General features: G+C 42.5%; 1 pseudogene; it reads right to left on the reverse strand.

The window, feature by feature from the left end:
* Positions 1-906: 906 nt before the first annotated feature.
* On the reverse strand, positions 907-20,278 carry LOC140634483 (olfactory receptor 6C74-like; annotated as a pseudogene).
* Positions 20,279-20,377: the final 99 nt, after the last annotated feature.

Here is a 20,377-nt window from a genome sequence, read left to right on the forward strand (position 1 = left end):
TAAAGCATCAAATGTGATCTCTCTCTACAGGATGCATTTTATTCTTAATCAAAGTTACTTGATTTAGTACACATACATGAGTCAGTATTTATTTACTTATTTACTTATATGGCATAAAATGTAAAATAAAAATAATATACAATATTTTATTACACTAGCATAGTGGGTTTTTTTTCAATTCTCAAGACAAAGGATGATATTGATATTTTAATCTCAACTTCCCACTTTTAAATATATTTATTTAAAACAATAGAGAATGTGTATCAGGACATAAAAGCCAAGGAAAAGTAAAATCCCAAGGAAGATATATAATTGTTTCAAACTTATCAAGATTTTGCAGAAAATCAAATATAAGAACAAAATATACCGCATAGATATAAAAATAATTAAGTCTCCATGAACTAATATATAGAGTTGACTAAAATAATCTTTCAAGTATTTGCTACATTTAAATGGAAGAAGCAGAGAAGAAATGAGTCAAATTTGAGAATGTTGGGATGCCTGGGTGTCTCAGTGGTTGGGCATCTGCTTTCAGCTCAGGGCGTGATCCCGGGGTCCTGGGATCTAGTCTCAAATCAGACTCCCAAAGGGGAGACTGCTTCTCTCTCTTCCTGTGTTTCTGCCCCTCTCTCTGTGTCTCTCATGAATAAATAAGAAAAATATTTTTTTAAAATGTTTTTTTAACATTTTTTTTTTTTTTAATTTAATTTTATTTTTTAATTTATGAGAGAGAGAGAGAGGCAGAGAGGCAGAGACATAGGCAGAGGGAGAAGCAGGCTCCATGCAGGGAGCCCAATGTGGGATTCGATCCCGGGTCTCCAGGATCGCGCCCTGGGCCAAAGGCAGGCGCCAAACCGCTGCACCACCCAGGGATCCCCTAAAAATGTTTTTAAAAATTGAGAAAGCTTACAATGGAACAGAAAAATAAAATGCTTGCTTCACCTGCTGTTTCCTTAGAGTATAAATAAAGGGATTCAAAAGTGGAGCAACAGAAGTATTGAGAACTGCCACTCCCTTCATCAAGGATATCCTCTGTTTGACTGAGGGTTTAAGGTACATAAAGATGCAGCTGCCATATGAGAGGGAGATGACAATCATGTGAGAAGAACAGGTGGAGAAAGCTTTTTTCTCTGGTTGGCAGAAGGAATTTTTAAAATTGTTAGGGCAATATATGTGTATGATAGAATTACTAATGCCAAAGTGACCAGCAGAGTCACCAAAGCTAAGATGAAACTCATCATTTCCAACACGTGTCTGTCTGTGCAGGAGATCTGCAGGAGGGGAGCAGTGTCACAGTAGAAATGATCAATGACATTGGAATCACAGAAGTCCAGGCTTAAGCCTAAAATGAGTCCTGGAAAGATGATGAGGAAACCAGTGATCCAAGAGCTAAGAACTAGCTGGATACAGATTTTGCTGCTCATAATGGTTGTGTAATGCAGGGGCTTGCAGATGGCTACATAACGATTGTAGGACATGACAGCCAGGAGGTAACATTCAGATGCTCCAAGAAGGAAGGCAAAGCAACTGAGTTGCACAACAGTTAAAGGAAATGGTTTTATCACCAGTGGCCATGCTTACAAGCAATTTGGGGATGCAGACTGTCGTATAAGAAATTTCTAAGAAAGAAAAATTTCAAAGAAAGAAATACATAGGGGTCTTGAGATGTGAGTCCAGCAAAGTGAGGGTAATAATAACTAAGTTGCCTGAGATGCTTAGCAAGTAGGTGAGGAGCAGGAAGACAAATAGCACAATCTTCAGTTTTGTGTCCTCCGTCAATCTGGCTAATATAAATACTGTCACAGTTGTACGATTTTCAATCTTGACCTATTGATACGCTTCTGCTCGGGTAAAAATATTGAGAAAACAATATGCACAGGAACCAATAGTAAATTATTATTATTTTTTCTTTATTTTTAATTATTTTTTAAATAAATTAATTTTTTATTGGTGTTCAATTTATGAACATACAGAATAACACCCAGTGCTCATCCCGTCAAGTGCCCCCCTCAGTGCCCGTCACCCAGTCACCCCCACCCCCCGCCCTCCTCCCCTTCCACCACCCCTAGTTCGTTTCCCCGAGTTAGGAGTCTTTTTTTTCTCCCTTCCCTTCTATTCCCTTTCACTATTATTTATATTCCCCAAATGAATGAGAACATACACTGTTTGTCCTTCTCTGACTGACTTACTTCAATCAGCATAATACCCTCCAGTTCCATCCACCTTAAAGCAAATGGTGGGTATTTGTCGTTTCTAATGGCTGAGTAATATTCCATTGTATACATAAACCACATCTTCCTTATCCATTCATCTTTCGATGGACACCGAGGCTACTTCCACAGTTTGGCTATTGTGGACATTGCTGCTAGAAACATCGGGGTGCAGGTGTCCCGGCGTTTCATTGCATCTGTATCTTTGGGGTAAATCCCCAACAGTGCAATTGCTGGGTCGTAGGGCAGGTCTATTTTTAACTCTTTGAGGAACCTCCACACAGTTTTCCAGAGTGGCTGCACCAGTTCACATTCTCACCAACAGTGTAAGAGGGTTCCCCTTTCTCTGCATCCTCTCCAACATTTATTGTTTCCTGCCTTGTTAATTTTCCCCATTCTCACTGGTGTGAGGTGGTATCTCATTGTGGTTTTGATTTGTATTTCCCTGATGGCAAGTGATGCAGAGCATTTTCTCATGTGCATGTTGGCCATGTCTATGTCTTCCTCTGTGAGATTTCTCTTCATGTCTTTTGCCCATTTCATGATTGGATTGTTTGTTTCTTTGGTGTTGAGTTTAATAAGTATAGATCTTGGAAACTAGCCGTTTATCTGATACGTCATTTGCAAATATCTTCTCCCATTTGTAGGTTGTCTTTTAGTTTTGTTGACTGTATCCTTTGCTGTGCAAAAGCTTCTTATCTTGATGAAGTCCCAATAGTTCATTTTTGCTTTACTTTCTTTTGCCTTCGTGGATGTATCTTGCAATAAGTTACTGTGGCTGAGTTCAAAAAGGGTGTTGCCTGTGTTCTCCTCTAGGATTTTTAAATTTTTTTTTTAATTTATGATAGTAACAGAGAGAGAGAGAGAAAGAGAGAGAGAGAGTCAGAGACATAGGCAGAGGGAGAAGCAGGCTCCATGCACCGGGAGCCCGATGTAGGATTCGATCCAGGGTCTCCGGGATCGCGCCCTGGGCCAAAGGCAGGCGCCAAACCACTGCACCACCCAGGGATCCCCTCCTTTAGGATTTTGATGGAATCTTGTCTCACATTTAGATCTTTCATCCATTTTGAGTTTATCTTGGTGTATGGTGAAAGAGAGTGGTCTAGTTTCATTCTTCTGCATGTGGATGTCCTATTTTCCCAGCACCATTTATTGAAGAGACTGTCTTTCTTCCAATGGATAGTCTTTCCTCCTTTATCGAATATTAGTTGACCATAAAATTCAGGGTCCACTTCTGGATTGTCTATAGTGATACATTGATCTATGTGTCTGTTTTTGTGCCAGAACCACACTGTCTTGATGACCACAGCTTTGTAGTAGAACCTGAAATCTGGCATTGTGATGCCCCCAGCTATGGTTTTCTTTTTTAAAATCCCCCTGCCTATTCGGGGTCTTTTCTGATTCCACACAAATCTTAAAATAATTTGTTCTAACTCTCTGAAGAAAGTCCATGGTATTTTGATAGGGATTGCATTAAACATGTAAATTGCACTGGGTAACATTGACATTTTCACAATATTAATTCTGCCGATCCATGAGCATGGAATATTTTTCCATCTCTTTGTGTCTTCCTCAATTTCTTTCAGAAGTCTTCTATAGTTTTTAGGGTATAGATCCTTTACCTCTTAGGTTTATTCCTAGGTATCTTATGCTTTTAGGTGCAATTGTAAATGGGATTGACTCCTTAATTTCCCTTTCTTCAGTCTCATTGTTAGTGTATAGAAATGCGACTGATTTCTGGGCATTGATTTTGTATCCTGCCACACTGCCAAATTGCTGTATGAGTTCTAGCAATCTTGGGGTGGAGGCTTTTGGGTTTTCCATGTAGAGTATCATGTCATCGGCCAAGAGGGAGAGTTTGACTTCTTCTTTGCCAATTTGAATGCCTTTAATGTCTTTTTGTTGTCTGATTGCTGAGGCTAGACTTCCAGTACTATGTTGAATAGCAGTGGTGAGAGTGGACATCCCTGTCTTGTTCCTGATCTTAGAGGAAGGCTCCCAGTGCTTCCCCATTGAGAATGATATTTGCTGTAGGCTTTTCGTAGATGGCTTTTAAGATGTTGAGGAATGTTCCCTCTATCCCTACACTCTGAAGAGTTTTGATCAGGAATGGATGCTGTATTTTGTCAAATGCTTTCTCTGCATCTAATGAGAGGATTATATGGTTCTTGTTTTTTCTCTTGCTGATATGATGAATCACATTGATTGTTTTATGAGTGTTGAACCAGCTTTGTGTCCCGGGGATGAATCTTACTTGGTCATGGTGAATAATTTTCTTAATGTACTGTTGGATCCGATTGGCTAGTATCTTGTTGAGAATTTTTCATCCATGTTCATCAGGGATATTGGTCTGTAATTTTCCTTTTCGGTGGGGTCTTTGTCTGGCTTTGGAATTAAGGTGATGCTGGCCTCATAGAATGAATTTGGAAGTACCCTATCTCTTTCTATCTTTCCAAACAGCTTTAGTAGAATAGGTATGATTTCTTCTTTATTTTATTTATTTATTTATTTTTTTAAAAGATTTTAGATTTTTAAAAATTTTTATTTATTTATGATAGTCACACACACACAGAGAGAGAGGCAGAGACATAGGCAGAGGGAGAAGCAGGCTCCATGCCCCCGGAGCCCGACGTGGGATTCGATCCCGGGTCTCCAAGATTGCGCCCTGGGCCAAAGGCAGGTGCTAAACTGCTGCGCCATCCAGGTATCTCTGATTTCTTCTTTAAACATTTGATAGAATTCCCCTGGGAAGGCATCTGGCCCTGGACTCTTGTGTCTTGGGAGGTTTTTGATGACTACTTCAATTTCCTCCCTGGTTATTGGCCTGTTCAGGTTTTCTATTGCTTCCTGTTACAGTTTTGGTAGTTTGTGGCTTTCCAGGAATGCGTCCATTTCTTCTAGATTGCCTAATTTATTGGCGTATAGCTGTTCATAATATGTTTTTAAAATCGTTTGTATTTCCTTGGTGTTGGTAGTGATCTCTCCTTTCTCATTCATGATTTTATTATCTTGAGTCTTCGCTCTCTTCTTTTTAATAAGGTTAGCTAATGGTTTATCTACCTTATTAATTCTTTCAAAGAACCAACTCCTGGTTCTGTTGATCTGTTCCAATTCTTCTGGTCTCGATTTCGTTGAGTTCTGCTCGAATTTTAATTAACTCTTTTCTTCTGCTGGGTGTAGGATTTATCTGCTGTTTTTTCTCTAGCTCCTTTAGGTGTAAGGTTAGCCTTTGTATTTGAGTTCTTTCCAATTTTTTAATGGATGCTTGTATTGTGATGTATTTCCCCCTTAGGACTGCTTTTGCTGCATCCCAAAGATTTTGAAAGGTTGTATCTTCATTCTCATTAGTTTCCATGAATCTTTTTAATTTTTCCTTAATTTCCTGGTTGACCCTTTCATCTTTTAGCAGGATGGTCCTTAACCTCCACGTGTTTGAGGTCCTTCCAAACTTCTTGTTGTGATTTAGTTCTAATTTCAAGGCATTATGGTCTGAGAATATGCAGGGGACGATCCCAATTTTGGTATCGGTTCAGACCCTATTTGTGACCCAGTATGTGGTCTATTCTGGAGAAAGTTCCATGTGCACTTGAGAAGAATGTGTATTCAGTTGAGTTTGGATGTAAAGTTCTGTGGATATCTGTGAAATCCATCTGGTCCAGTGTATCATTTAAAGCTCTCGTTTCTTTGGAATGTTGTGCTTAGAAGACCTATCAAGGGTAGAACGAGCTAGATTGAAGTCACCAAGTATAAGTGCATTATTATCTAAGTATTTCTTCACTTTGGTTATTAATTGGTTTAAATATTTGGCAGCTCCCACATTCGGGGCATATATATTGAGGATTGTTAAGTCCTCTTGTTGGATAGATCCTTTAAGTGTGAGATTTTATCCCTCTTCATCTCTCACTCCAGTCTCCGGGGTAAATTTTAGTTTATCTGATGTAAGGATGGCTACTCCTGCTTTCTTTTGAGGACCATTTGAACGGTAAATGGTTCTCCAACCTTTTATTTGCAGGCTGTAGGTGTCCTTCTGTCTAAAATGAGTCTCTTGTAGACAGCTAATAGATGGGTCCTGTTTTTTTATCCAGTCTGAAGCCCTGCGCCTTTTGATGGGGTCATTAAACCCATTCACGTTCAGAGTTACTATTGACAGATATGAGTTTAGTGTCATCATGATATCTATTCAGTGCTTGTTTTTGTGGATTGTTCCATTGAACTTCTTCTTAAAGGGGAATTTTAAGAGTCCCCCTTAAAATTTCTTGCAGAGCTGGTTTGGAGGTCACATATTCTTTCAGTTCCTGCCTGTCTTGGAAGCTCTTTATCTCTCCTTCCATTTTGAATGAGAGCCTTGCTGGATAAAGTATTCTTGGCTGCATGTTCTTCTCATTTAGGACCCTGAATATATCCTGCCAGCCCTTTCTGGCCTGCCAGGTCTCTGTGGAGAGGTGTGCTGTTACCCTAATAGTCCTCCCCATAAATGTCAGGGATTTCTTGTCTCTTGCTGCTTTAAGGATCTTCTCTTTATCTTTCGAATTTGCAAGCTTAACTATTAAATGTCGGGGTGTTGAACGGTTTTTATTGATTTTGGGGGGGTGGTTCTCTCTATTTCCTGGATCTGAATGCCTGTTTCCCTTCCCAGATTAGGAAAGTTTTCAGCTATGATTTGTTCAAATACATATTCTGGCCCTCTGTCCCTTTCGGCGCCCCCGGGAAACCCAATTAAATGTAGGTTTTTCTTCCTCAGGCTCACTTATTTCCCTTAATCTATCCTCATGGTCTTTTAATTGTTTTTCTCTTTTTTCCTCAGTTTCCCTCTTTGCCATCAACTTGTCTTCTATGTCACTCACTCGTTCTTCCACCTTGTTAACCCTCGTTATTAGGACTTCTAGTTTGGATTGCATCTCATTCAATTGATTTTTAATTTCTGCCTGATTAGATCTAAATTCTGCAGTCATAAAGTCTCTTGAGTCCTTTATGCTTTTTTCTAGAGCCACCAGTAGCTGTATAATAGTGCTTCTGAATTGGCTTTCTGACATTGAATTTTAATCCAGATTTTGTAACTCTGTGGGAGAGAGGACTGTTTCTGATTCTTTCTTTTGAGATGAGGTTTTCCTTCTAGTCCTTTTGCTCAGTGCAGAGTGGCGAAAAATAAGTTGTATTTGGAAAAAGAGAGAAAGAAGGAAAGAAAAGAGAAAAAGAAAAAAGAAAAAAGGAAGAAAAGAAAAAAAGAAAAAAGAAAAAGAAAGAAACAAAAAAGAAGGGTGGGGGAGGCAAACAGAAATCAAAAAGCAAAAACAACAACACGGGGAGTATCTTCTGATTTTGTATACTTTAAGTCCCTTGACTTCCATGTAGCTGGTCTTCTGGGGGAGGGGCCTGTTGTGGTGATTTTCAGGTGTTAGCACTTGGGGGAGCTGCTCTGCCCCCTGCCTGGTGCAGGGCTCAGTGGGGGTTGTTTACCCCGGGAGGCCCCAGGAGGAACAACCGCAGTGGCGGCGGCCAGCTCTGGAACCCCGGAGTCAGCTCCTGCAGGAACTACGGAGCTCTCTGTCTTCAGGGGCCTGGATGCTCCAGGGGCGGCGCCGCTGATCTGTTCAGCTCGGGGCAGGAGCGTCTTTGCTGTGCTGGGCCCTCTCGGCCTCTGCCTGTCCGGGGGTAGGCGGAATCCTGGGCTGTGTCCTCAGCGCCTTGTGCTCCCGGCCAGCGCTGTTGGATTCGTGCTCCCGGCCGTGCAGCCCCCTCCGCGGAGCCGCCGCCCGAGCCCTTTCGAGCTGCTCACGGGGCCCGTGACACAGAAGTGTCGTGTAGTTTTTAGGGTATAGATCCTTTACGTCTTTGGTTAGGTTTATTCCTATCTACCTGATGCTTTTGGGTGCAATTGTAAATGGGATTGACTCCTTAATTTCTCTTTCTTCAGATTGTTAATGTATAGAAATGCCACTGACTTCTGGGCATTGATTTTGTATCCTGCCACACTGCCAAATTGCTGAATGAGTTCTAGCAATCTTGCGGTGGAGTGTTTTGGGTTTTCACTAGAGAGTATCATGTCATCAATGAATAGATAGAGTTTGACTTCTTCTTGTCAATTTGAATGCCCTTCATTTTTTTGTTGTCTGATTGCTGAGGCTAGGACTTCTAGTACTATGTTGAATAGCAGTGGGGAGAGTGGACATCCCTGTCTTGTTCCTGATCTTAAGGGAAAGTCTCCCAGTGCTTCCCCATTGACAATGGTATTAGCTGTGGGCTTTTCGTAGATGGCTTTAAGATGTTGAGGAATGTTCCCTCTCTCCCTACACTCTGAAGAGTTTTGATCAGGAATGGATGCTGTATTTTGTCAAATGCTTTCTCTGCATCTATTGAAATGATCATATGGTTCTTGTTTTTTCTCTTGCTGATGTGATGAATCATATTGATTGTTTTTTTTAATAATAAAGTTATTTTTTATTGGTGTTCAATTTGCCAACATACAGAATAACACCCAGTGCTCATCCCATCAAGTGCCCCCCTCAGTGCCCGTCACCCATTCACCCCCTCCCCCTGCCCTTCTCCCCTTCGACCCCCCTAGTTCGTTTCCCAGAGTTAGGAGTCTTTTTGTTCTGTCTCCCTTTCTGATATTTCCTACCCATTTCTTCTCTCTTCCCTTCTATTCCCTTTCACTATTATTGATATTCCCCAAATGAATGAGAACATATAATGTTTGTCCTTCTCCGATTGACTTATTTCACTCAAGTGCAAGTGCTGAGCAAGTGCTGAGTGAAATAAGTCAATTGGAGAAGGACAAACACATTGATTGTTTTACGAGAGTTGAACCAGCTTGTATCCCGGGGATAAATCCTAGTTGGTCATGGTGAATAATCTTCTCAATGTATTGTTGTATCCTATTGGCTAGTACCTTGTAGAGAATTTTTGCATCCATGTTCATCAGGGATATTGGTCTATAATTCTCCTTTATGGTGGGGTCTTTGTCTGGTTTTGGTATTAAGGTGATGCTGGCCTCACAGAACGAATTTGGAAGTACTCCATCTCTTTCTATCTTTCCAAACAGCTTTAGTAGAATAGGTATGGTTTCTTCTTTAAGCATTTGATAGAATTCCCCAGCAAGCCATCCGGCCCTGGAATTTGTGTCTTGGAGGGTTTTTGATGACTGCTTCAATTTCCTCCCTGGTTATTGGCCTGTTCAGGTTTTCTATTTCTTCCAGTTCCAGTTTTGGTAATTTCTGGTTTTGAGAAATGCGTCCATTTCTTCTAGATTGCCTAATTTATTGGCATATAGCTGTTCATAATATGTTTTTCATATTGTTTGTATTTCCTTGGTGTTGGTAGTGATCTCTCCTTTCTCATTCATGATTTTATTAATTTGAGCCTTCTCTCTCTTCTTCTGAATAAGGCTGGCTAATGGTTTATCTATCTTATTAATTCTTTCAAAGAACCAACTCCTGGATTTGTTGATCTGTTCCACAGTCCTTCTGGTCTCGATTTCATTGAGTTCTGCTCGAATCTTTATTAACTCTCTTCTGCTGGGTGTCAGATCTATTTGCTGTTTTTTCTCTATCTCCTTTAGGTGTTAGGTTACCTTCTGTATTTGAGTTCTTTCAGTTTTTGGATGGATGCTTCTATTGTGATATATTTCCCACTCAGGACTGCTTTTGCTGTATCCCAAACATTTTGAACGGTTGTATCTTCATTCTCCTTAGTTTCCATGAATCTTTTTAATTCTTCCCTAATTTCCTGGTTGACCCTTTCATCTTTTAGCAGGATGGTCCTTAACCTCCATGTGTTTGAAGTCCTTCCCAACTTCTTGTGATTTAGTTCTAATTTCAAGGCATTATGGTCTGAGAATACGCAGGGGACGATCCCAATCTTTCGGTATCGGTTCAAACCTGATTTGTGACACAGTATGTAGTCTATTCTGGAGAAAGTTCCATGTGGCCTTGAGAAGAATGTGTATTCAGTTGCGTTTGGACATAGTTTGTAGATATCTGTGAAATCCATCTGGTCCAGTGTATCATTTAAAGCTCTTGTTTCTTTAGAGATGCTGTGCTTAGAATACCTTTCAAGTGTAGAAAGTGCTAGATTGAAGTCAGCAAGTATAAGTGTATTATTATCTAAGTATGTCTTAACTTTTGTTATTAATTGATTGATATATTTGGTAGCTCCCACATTCGGAGCATATGTATTGATGATCGTTAAGTCCTCTTGTTGGATAGATCCTTTAAGTATGATATAGTGTCCCTCTTCATCTCTCACTACAGTCTTCGGGATAAATTTTAGTTTATCCGATATAAGGATGGCTACCCCTCCTTTTCTTTTGAGGACCACTGGAATGGTAAATGGTTCTCCAACCTTTTATTTTCAGGTTGTAGCTGTCCTTAGGTAAAATGAGTCTCTTGTAGACAGCAATTAGATGGGTCCTGATTTTTTATCCAGTCTGAAACCCTGCACCTTTTGATGGGGTCATTAAGCCCATTCACGTCCAGAGTTACTATTGAAAGATCTGTATTTCGTGTCATCATGATACCTATTCAGTCCCTGTTTTTGTGGATTGTTCCATTGGACTTCTTCTTAAAGGGGAATTTTAAAAGTCCCCCTTAAAATTTCTTGCAGCGCTGTTTAGATGGTCACATATTCTTTCAGTTCCTGCCTGTCTTGGAAGCTCTTTCTCTCTCCTTCTATTCTGAATGAGAGACTTGCTGGATAAAGCATTCTTGGCTGCATGTTTTTCTCATTTAGGACCTTGAATATATCCTGCCAGCCCTTTCTGGCCTGCCAGGTCTCTCTGGACGTGTCTGCTGTTAATCTGATATTTCTCCCCATATAAGTTAGGGATGTCTAGTCTCTTGCTGCTTTAATGATCTTCTGTTTATCGTCAGAATTTGCAAGCTTCACTATTAAATGTCGAGGTGTTGAACAGTTTTTATTGACTTTAGGGCGGGATCTCTCTATTTCCTGGATCTGAATGCCTGGTTCCCTTCCCAGATTAGGGAAGTTTTCAGCTATGATTTGTTCATACATATTCTGGACCTCTGTCCCTATTGGGGCCCTCGGGAACCCCAATTAAACGTAGAATTTTCTTCCTCAGGCTGTCACTTATTTCTCTTAATCTATCCACATGATCTTTTAACTTTTTGTCTCTTTTTTCTTCAGTTTCCCTCTTTGCCATCAACTTGTCCTCTATATCACTCACTCGTTCTTCCACCTCATTAACCCTCATCGTTAGGAGGTCTAGGTTTTATTGCATCACATTTAACTGATTTTTAATTTCTGCCTGATTAGATCTAAATTCTGCAGTCATGAAGTCTCTTGAGTCCTTTATGCTTTTTTCTAGGGCCACCAGTAGCTTTATAATAGTGCTTCTGAATTGGCTTTCTGACATTGAATTGTAATCCAAATTTTGTAACTCAGTGGGAGCCAGGACTGTTTCTGGTCCTTTCTTTTGAGGTGAGGTTTTCCTTCTAGTCATTTTGCTCAGTGCAGAGTGGCCAAAAACATGTTGTATTAGGAAAAGGAGAAAAAGAGAGAAGAGAAAGAAGGAAAGAAAAGAAAAAATGGAAAAAGAAAAAAAGAAGAAAAAAAAGAGAATAAAGAAAAAAGAGAAGAAAAGAAAAAGAAAGGGGCAGGGAGCAAACAGAAAATAAAAATCAAAAAACAAACAAAAAAGACCAAGGGGTTATATCCTCTGATTCTGTATACTGTGAATCCCTTGACTTCCCCTTGAACTTTCCAGTGCTGGTTTGTCAATAATTTGTTTTGCCCCTGTCCCTCTAGCTGATCTTCTGGGGGAGGGGGCTGCTGTGCTGATTTTCAGGTGTTAGCACTTGGGGGAGCTGCTCTGCCCCCTGCCCGGTGAAGGGCTCAGTGAAAGATGTTAAGCTGTTTATACGGTGAGGCCACTGTGAGGCTCAGTGGGGGTTGTTTACCCCGTGAGGGCCCAGGAGGAACAACAACAGTGGCGGTGGCCAGCTCTGGAGCCCCGGGTTCAGCTCCTGCAGGAACTGCGGAGCTCTCAGTCTGCAGGGGCCTGGATGCTCCGGGGTCGGGGCTGCTGATCTGCTCAGCTCGGGGCAGGAGTGTCCTTGCTGTCCTGTGCCCTCCTGGCTTCAGCCTGTCCGCGGGGGAGCGCCGGATCCTGGACTGTGTCCCGAGCGGCCTCTGCTCCAGGGCCTGCGCTGTTGGATTCGCGCTCCATGCCGCGAAGCCCCCTCCACGGGAGCCGCCGCCCGAGCCACCTCTGAGCTGCTCCCGTGGCCCGGCAGCCCCCTCCACGCAGAGCTTCTGCCTCTGCCGCCTCCAAGCTGCTCCCAGGGTTGCACAGCCCCCTCCATACTGAGCCGCCGCCTGCGCCGCCTGAGCCGACTCTAAGCTGCTCCCGGTACCCACTGGGCATGCTGCAGCCCTTTAGGGAGCTCGGCTGCGGGGGTGTGGTGAGCTCTCCCTGGGGCACAGGTGCTCCGTTAGTGTCCCAGGGAGCCTGAGGGCATCCCCGCCCCTCCTGGTATCCTGCTCTAACTCCCTGCGAGCCCCTTTCTGTCCGGGAAGGTTGGTGAAACTCCTGCTTCGCCAGGCGGGGCTCTCCTGTCCTGGGGCACTCTCCTCCTCCTTAGCACAGGTCCTCGCGGGGCCCCTCTCCCTTGGATGCCTTTCGTTTCTTTATTTCTTCCCCCACCCGGTCTTCCTACCTTGATAGAAGCATGAAATCTTCTCACTGTAGCATTCCAGCTGTTGTCTCTTTTAATCTCAGGCCGAATTCCTAGATTATCAGGATGATTTGAAGGCTATCTAGGTAATTTGGTGGGGACAGGTGACTTGGGGAACCTATTCTTCTGCTGTCTTGCCCCCCTCCCACCGGTTTCACTTAAGATATCCTTTAATATTATCCTCATGTTTTCATTTTCATTTCTTCCATGTATTTTTTAATTTATACTTTATTTTCCCTGTTAACCCATTCATTGTTAGCAGGAGGATATTCCGTAACCACCATGTATTTGTGGTATTTCCAATTTTTTTCTTGTGGTTGACCTTAAGTTTCATGGCATTGTGGTTGGAAAATATGCATTGTATAATCTTAATCTTTTTGTAGTTGTTAAGGGCTGATTTGTGACCTGGGTGTGACCTATTCTGGAGAATGTTTCATATGCACTCAAAAGGACTGTGTATTCTGCTGTTTTAGGATGAAATATTCTGAATATATTTGTTACGTTCAAAAAAAAAAAAAAAAAGAAACGAAAAGAAGAGAAATGACAAATACCCCCCATTTGCTTCGATGTGGATGGAACTGGCTTATTATGCTGAAAGAAATAAGTCAATGGGAGAAGGGCAATCATTATATGGTCTCATTCATTTGGGGAATATGAAAAATAGTGAAAGGGAATGAAGGGAAAAGGAGAGAAAATGGGTGAAAATATCAATTGAGGATGACAGCATATGAGAGAGTCATAACTCCGGGAAATGAACAAGGGATAGTGGATAGGGAGGTTCTTGGGGGGTTGGGGTGACTGGATGACGGTCACTAAGGGGGGCACTTGAAGGGATCAGCCCTGGGTGATATGCTATTTGTTGGCAAATTGAGCTCTTCTTATTTAGGACCCTGACTATATCCTGCCAGCCCTTTCTGGCCTTCCAGGTCTCTGTGGAGAGGTCTCCTGTTAACCTAATACTTCTCCCCATAAAGTTTAGGGATCTCTTGTCTCCTGCTGCTTTGAGGATCTTCTCTTTATCCTAAGAATTTGGAAGTTCCACCATGAAATATTGGGGTGTTGAAGGGCTTTTATTGATGTTAGGGGCAGATCACTCTATCTTCAGGTTCTACATGCCTGTTTCCTTCCCCAAGTTAGGGATGTTCTTGGCTATGATTTGTTCAAATACACTTTCTGGTCCTCTGTTCCTTTTGGTACCCTCTGGAATCCCCAGTAAACGTAGATTTTTTTCTTCTGAGGCTTTCAGTTATTTCCCTTAACCTTTCCTCATGGACTTTTGTTTACTCTTTTTCCTCAGCGTCCCTCCTTGCCATCAACTTGTCTTCTATGTCACTCACTCATTTTATATCTCATTAACCTCATCATTAGGACCTTCAGTTTGGATTGCATCTCATTTAATTGATTTTTAATTTCGGCCTGTTTAGATCTAACTTCTGCAGTCATGAAGTCTCTTGAATCCTTCATGCTTTTTTCCAGAGCCACCAGTAGCTTTATATTAGTGCTTCTGAATTGGCAATCTTATATCGAAATGTAACCCAATTTCTGTAATTCTGTGGGAAAGAGGACTGTATCTCATGGTTTCATTTGTGGTGAGTTCTTCCTTCTAGTCATTTTGATCAGTGCAGAGTGCCTAAAAAACAAGTTGCAATGGAAAAAGAAAGGAAATAAAGAAAAGAAGAGTGAAAAGAAAAAACAAAAACAAAAACAAACAAAACAACAAAAAACAAGAAACATTTCAAAATTTAAAAAAATAACAAGGAGGGGTTTCCTCTGATTCTATGTGTTGTCAGTCCCTCGACTTTCCCTGGATCTTTCCAGCGCTGCTTGGTCAAGAACTTGCTCTTCCCCTTTCCTTCCAGCTGGTCTTCTGGGGGAGCGGCCTACTCTGCTGATTGTCAGGTGTGTGCTGCTGGGGGAGCTGCTCCGCTCCCTGCCGGGTGCACAGCTCTGTGGGACCTTTTCATCCTGTGAGGCCCATGTTCCCTGGGGGTCCAGTTCCATCTCAGGCACAAGGTGACATAGGGAGTAACAACCACACTGGTGGCGGCCAGCTCTCCAGCCCTGGAGTCAGCTCCCGCAGTAAGTCCTGCATCTCCCAGTTCGCAGGAGCCTGGATGCTCCGAGTGTGGGGGGCACTGACCTGCACAGCTCGGGTGTGCCCGGCGGCAGGAGCGTCCTCGCTGTCCTGTGTCCTCCCGGCCACCACCTGTCCCAAGGGAATCGCTGGATCAGGGGCTGTGTCCCCTGGCACCCTGGCCTGGGGCCTGCACCACTGGAATCATTCTCCCAGAGATGCGCATCCCCCTCCTCGCCGAGCCGCTACCCCAGCCGCCACCTGAGCTGCTCCTGGGGCCCGCTGGGCTCACGCTCCAGCCCTTTTCGGAGCTCGGCCCATGGTGTTTGGCGCAGTCTCCCCACTTCCTCTGTTAGTCACCCTGGGAACCTGGGGGCTCCACTGCCCCTCCTGGGATCCTGCCGGAGTTCCCTGTGAGCGCCTTTCCATCCGGGAAGATTGGTAAAGTTCCTGATTTTCCTGGCCTGGGCTTTCCTGTCCTGGAGGCTCTGCTGCCCTGCGTTAGCCTGGCTCCTCTTGGGGGCTCTCCCCCACTGGAGTCTATTTATTAAAAAAGAAAACCAGAGCCGGGGGCATCACAATGCCAGATATCACATTGTACTACAAAGCTGTCGTCATCAAGACAGTGTGGTACTGGCACGAAAGCAGACACATAGATCAATGTAGCAGAATAGAGAACCCAGAAATGGAACCTCAACTCTATGGTCAACTAATATTTGACGAAGCCGTAAAGACTATGCACTGGAAAAAAGACAGTGTCTTCGAAAAATGGTGCTGGGCAAATTGGACAGCCACATGCAGAAGAATGAAACTAGAGCATTGTCTTACACCATACACAAAGAAAAACTCAAAATGGATGAAAGATCTAAATGTGAGACAAAATTCCACCAAAATCCCAGAGGAGAACACAGGCAACACCTTTTTAAAAATTGGCCACAGTAACTTCTTGCAAGATTCATCCACGAAGGGAAGAGAAACAAAAGCAAAAATGAACTATTGGGACTTCATCAAGATAAGGAGCTTTTGCAAAGCAAAAGATACCATCAACAAAACTCAAAGACAACCTATAGAATGGGAGAAGATATTTGCAAATGACGTATCAGATAAAGGGTTAGTTTCCAAGATCCATAAAGAACTTATTAAACTCAAAAGCAAAGAAACAAACAACTCAATCATGAAATAGGCAAAAACATGAACAGAAATCTCACAGAGGAAGACATAGACATGGCCAACAAGCAAACAAGCACATGAGCAAATGCTCCGCATCACTTGTCATCATGGAAATACAAATCAAAACCACAATGATATACCACCTCACATCAGTGAGAATGCTGTAAAGCTGTAAAGACTATGCACTGGAAAAAAGAAAGCAGGAAGCCACAAATATTGGAGAGGATGTGGAGAAAGGGGAACCCTCCAGCACTGTTGGTGGGAATGTGAACTGGTGCAGCCACTCTGGAAAACAGTGTGGAGGTTCCTCAAAGAATTAAAAATAGATCTGCCCTACGACCCAGTAATTGCACTGCTCGGATTTACCCCAAAGATACAGATGCAATGAAACGCCAGGACACCTGCACCCCTATGTTCATAGCAGCACTGTCCATAATAGTCAAACTGTGGAAGGAGCCTCGGTGTCCATCGAAAGATGAATGGATAACGAAGATGTGGTTTATGTATACAATGGAATATTACTCAGCCATTAGAAACGACAAATACCCACCATTTGCTTAGGCGTGGATGGAACCGGAGTGTATTATGCTGAATGACATAAGTCAGTCGAAGGAGGACAAACATTATATGGTCTCGTTCATTTGGGGAATGTAAAAAATAGTGACAGGGAATAAAGGGGAAAGGAGAAAAATGAGTGTGAAATATCAGAAAGGGAGACAGAACATGAAAGACACCTAACTCTGGGAAATGAACTACGGGTGGTGGAAGGGGAGGTAGGCGGGGAGGGGGGGTATGGGTGACTGGATGACGGACACTGAGGTGGGCACTTGACAGCGTGAGCACTGGGTTTTATTCTATATATTGGCAAATTGAACATCAATAAAAAAGAAATTAAAAAACTTTTAAAAAGTCTTCCCAGTTGGAAAGGTTCTCATAGGCTCCTAAATGAGAATTAAATTTGCCAACATACAGCTTAAAACCCTGGGCTCCTCCCTTCAAAGACCCCCCTCAGCTCCCAACTTCCAGTCACCATAACCCCCAAAGCACCTCCCTTTCTTTTTTTTTTTTAATTTATGATAGTTACACAGAGAGAGAGAGAGAGAGAGAGGCAGAGACACAGGCAGAGGGAGTAGCAGGCTCCATGCACCGGGAGCCCGATGTGGGATTCGATCCCGGGTCTCCAGGATCGCGCCCTGGGCCAAAGGCAGGCGCTAAACCACTGCGCCACCCAGGGATCCCAGCACCTCCCTTTCGTTAGTTTCTCAGAATAAGAAGTTTCTCATATTCTGTCATCCTCAATTGATATTTTCACTCATTTTCCCCCGTTTTCCATTAATTACCTTTCACTTTTTATATTCTCCAAATGAATGAGACCATAAAATGATTGCCCTTCTGCAATTGACTTATTTCTCTCAGCATAATACCCTCCTAATCCATCCACATCGAAGCAAATGGTGGGTATTTGTCGTTTCTTTTCTTTTCTTTTCTTTTTATTTTTGTTTTTGGAACTTAACAATATATTCAGAACATTTAATCCTAAAACAGCAGAGTACACAGTCTTTTTGAGTGCATATGAAACATTCTCTAGAATAGATCACATACCAGGTCACAAATGAGACCTTCACAAGTACAAAAAATGAAGAGTACACCATGCGTATTTTCCAATCAAAATGATATGTAAGTTAAGGTCAACTACAAGAAAAAATTTGGAAAGATCACAAATACATGGAGGTTAAACCATATCATCCTGCTAAGAATGAATTGGTTGACCAGGAAATTAAAGTATAAATTAAAAAATACATGGAAGGAAATGAAAAGGAAAACATGAAGGTAATATTAAAAGATGTCTTAAGTGATCCTCTGATTTTCACACAGGCTCTACATAACCTCCATTGTGGAGTTCATCCAATTTCTTCCAGGTATTTGGGATTAATCACGCAGCCAGCATAGTAACGTCCTTCCTTGCCTATTGATTCAGAGGCATGAAGAGCGAAAAGTGGCCAGGCAGCAGTATCAATTTCCAGATCACTGGGATTTTTTTTGTGTCTCTCTTGAAACTGAGACCTTTATGTCAGCAGAAGATAAAATCGTGGTAACAGAATGTAAACATTTTGCAAAGAGATCATGAAGAGTTATAGTGAGCAGTACCACTTCCAGTTCCAGTCCTTGAGTCCTGAACCTATGAATGTGAGCTATGAGATAAAGAGCATTGATATTAGAAGCTGATTTGGAATATATAGAGCCCGCTGGAGAACGTTGTCATAGCCTGCAAGGAATTGCCAACTAGCTGGTACTATGGCTGCAACTTCTATTTTTTTTATTTTTTTAAATTTATTTTTAATGGTGTTCAATTTGCCAACATATAGAATAACACTCAGTGCTCATCCCATCAAATGCCCCCCTCAGTGCATGTCTCCCATTCCCCCCCACCCCCTGCCCTCCTCTCTTTCTACCATCCCTAGTTCGTTTCCCAGACTTAGGAGTCTCTCATATTCTGTCTCCCTTTCTATTATTTCTCACTCATTTTTTCTCCTTTCCCCTTTATTCCCTTTCACTATTTTTTATATTCCCCAAATGAATGAGACCGTATAATATTTGTCTGTCTCCCAGTGACTTATTTCTCTCAGTATAACACTCTCCAGTCCCATCCACATCGAAGCAAATAGTGGTTACTCGTCGTTTCTAATGGCTGAGTAATATTCCATTGTATACATAGACCACGGCTCCTTTATCCATTCATCTTTCGATGGACACCGAGGCTTCTTTCGCAATTTGGCAATTGTGGACATTGCTGTAATAAACATTGGGGTGGAGGTGTTCCGGTCTTTCATTGCATCTGTATCTTTGGGGTGAATCCCCAGCAGTGCAATTGCTGGGTTTAGGGAAGTTCTATTTTTAACTTTCTTTGACAAACCACAACTCAGTGTTCCAGAGTGGCTGCACCAGTTCACATTCCCCCCAACAGTGCAAGAGGATTCCCCTTTCTCCACATTCATTCCAACATTTGTTGTTTCCTGTCTTGTTCATTTTCACCCTTCTCCCTGGTGTGAGGTGGTATCCAATTGTGATTTAGATGTGTATATCCCTGATGGCAAGTGAAGCAGCGGATTTTCTCACGTGCTTTTTGGGCATGACTGTGTCTTCTCCTGTGAAATTTCTGGTCATGTCTTTGCCCATTTCACGATTGGACTGTTTGTTTCTTTGCTCTTGAGTTCAGCAAGTTCTTTAGAGATCTTCGACACTAGCCCTTTATCTGATAGGTCATTTGCAAATATCTTCTCCCATTCTGTAGGTTGTCTTTTAGTTTTGTTGACAGTTTCTTTTGATGTGCAAAAGTTTCTTATCTTGATGAAGTCCCAATAGTTCATTTTTGCTTTTGTTTGTGTTGCCTTCATCGGTGAATCTTCAAGAAGTTAATGTGGCCAGTTCAAAAAGGGTGTTGCCTGTGTTCTCACTGGGATTTTGATGGACTCTTGTCTCACATTGAGATCTTTCATCCGTTTTGAGTTTCTCTTGTGTATGGTGCAAGGGAGTCGTCTAGTTGCATTCTTCTGCATGTGGATGTCCAATTTTCCAAGCACCATTTATGGAAGAGACTGTTTTTTCCAGTGGAGAGTTTTTCCTCCTTTGTTATTAGTTGACCGAAAAGTTGAGGGTTCACTTCTGGATTCTCTATTCTGTTCCATTGATCTATGTGTCTGTTTTTGGGCCGGTACCACACTGTCTTGATGATCACGGCTTTGTATTACAACCTGAAATCTGGCATTGTGATGCCCCCAGCTGTGGATTTCTTTTTAATATTCCCCTGGCTATTCGGGGTCTTTTCTGATTCCACACAAATCTTAAAATAAGTAGTTCCAACTCTCTGAAGAAAGTCCATGGTATTTTGATAGAGATCCAGTGTCTGGGTGACTCACATGCCCGGGGGCACGAGGGTTAAGAGGGTTCCCAGTTGAGGGATCCTGGTAGGTGCTCTGTTCAGGGGACTGAATTTCTCCATGTCCTGCTGTGTTCGAGGGTTTGTGGTGAATGGGCGCCTGGTCAGCAGGGATCTGGAGCATCCATTTGTCCACTACTGAGCTGGGGCAGGCAGCTTGTGGTCTGAGGGCCCGTGTTCCAATGACCCCCACCATGTCCAGTGATGTGGTGACTCCTTGTCCCAGGACATACTTGTTTCCTACAATCCCTTCTCTGCCGGGTGCCTGGAGGCACTGCAAACACTGTACACATGG

The sequence above is a fragment of the Canis lupus genome, chromosome 5 (assembly GCF_048164855.1).
Source record: "Canis lupus baileyi chromosome 5, mCanLup2.hap1, whole genome shotgun sequence".
NCBI classification, from domain to species: domain Eukaryota; kingdom Metazoa; phylum Chordata; class Mammalia; order Carnivora; family Canidae; genus Canis; species Canis lupus.